At 40.1% G+C, this 1,274-nt stretch overlaps 1 pseudogene; it reads right to left on the bottom strand.

The window, feature by feature from the left end:
• Positions 1–297: 297 nt before the first annotated feature.
• LOC111867863 lies at positions 298–1,270 on the bottom strand (annotated as a pseudogene).
• Positions 1,271–1,274: the final 4 nt, after the last annotated feature.

The raw sequence follows: 1,274 nt of genomic DNA, 5'->3' as shown, positions 1-1,274 counted from the left end.
TCTCTTTTCTTTTATATCAGGCTTTCTTTTCTTTCTTATTTGTTTGTTTGGGTTCGGGGGACGCTTCCTCGGTTTCGATATGATAAGTTGATGTATTTGGCATGAAGGGGGTTTTTACCTTTGTCTTTAAATTTTTTGTTGTTTTTTTGGGGGGTTAAGTTATTTCTTTTCCCCCATTTCTAATGTGTATTATTTTAAGTGTTATGGTAAGTTATTAGGGGGCTTTAACCCCTTTATTTGTGCTTTCAAAACACACGCTTATCCTGTGTAGCTTTATAACTACTTATTTAGTTGGTCTCAGTGTTTTGTTGTTAAGGGTGTAATGATGTAGTATGTGAAGTAGATTATGGTTAGGATTTGTCCTGTTGTAATGTAAGGGTCTTCTACTGGGCGAGCTCCAATTCATGTTAGCAGAATTACAGTGTTAGTTATGGTTCAGAATATTAGTTGGTTTGTGGGGTAGANCTTTCATTGTCACAGCAGCCGACGTACTACACTCATGAACAGTTCCAAGACTAGGGCGATAACTCCTCCTAGTTTGTTGGGAATTGATCGTAGGATTGCATATGCAAATAGGAAGTACGTATTATTCCGGTTGGATGTGAACTGGGGTTACTAAGGGGTTGGCCGGGATGAAGTTATCTGGGTCTCTTAGGAGATATGGTTCCTTTAGGGAGATGGCTAATAGGATTGTGAATAGGATAATGAAGCCTACAACGTCTTTAGTTACGAAGTATGGGTGAAATGGAATTTTATCTGTATCTCTTTTTAGGCCCAAGGGGTTGTTCGAGCCCGTTTAGTGTAGGAATAGTAGATGTACTATTGCTAGTGCTGCAATTACGAATGGCATCAGGAAGTGGAGGGCAAAAAACCGTGTTAGTGTGGCATTGTCCACTGCAAAACCTCCTCATATTCATTGAACTAAGATTGTGCCAATATAAGGGATTGCTGATAGGAGGTTTGTAATTACTGTTGCTCCTCAAAATGATATTTGCCCTCATGGTAAGACGTATCCTAGGAAAGCTGTTGCTATTGTTGTGAATAGGATTAGGACCCCGATTGACCAAGTGTGTACTAGTTTATATGATCCGTAGTAAATGTTTCGTCCGATATGTAAGTAGATACAGATGACGAATATTGACGCTCCGTTGGCATGTATGGTTCGTAGGATTCATCCATAGTTTACGTCTCGGCAAATGTGTGCTACGCTGGAAAACGCAGCTTCTGTGTTAGGGCAATAATGTATGGCGAGGAATAGCCCTGTGGCGATTTGT

Source organism: Cryptotermes secundus, unplaced genomic scaffold (genome assembly GCF_002891405.2).
Source record: "Cryptotermes secundus unplaced genomic scaffold, Csec_1.0 scaffold15714, whole genome shotgun sequence".
Taxonomy (NCBI): domain Eukaryota; kingdom Metazoa; phylum Arthropoda; class Insecta; order Blattodea; family Kalotermitidae; genus Cryptotermes; species Cryptotermes secundus.
This window is presented reverse-complemented; position numbering and strand designations above follow the sequence as displayed.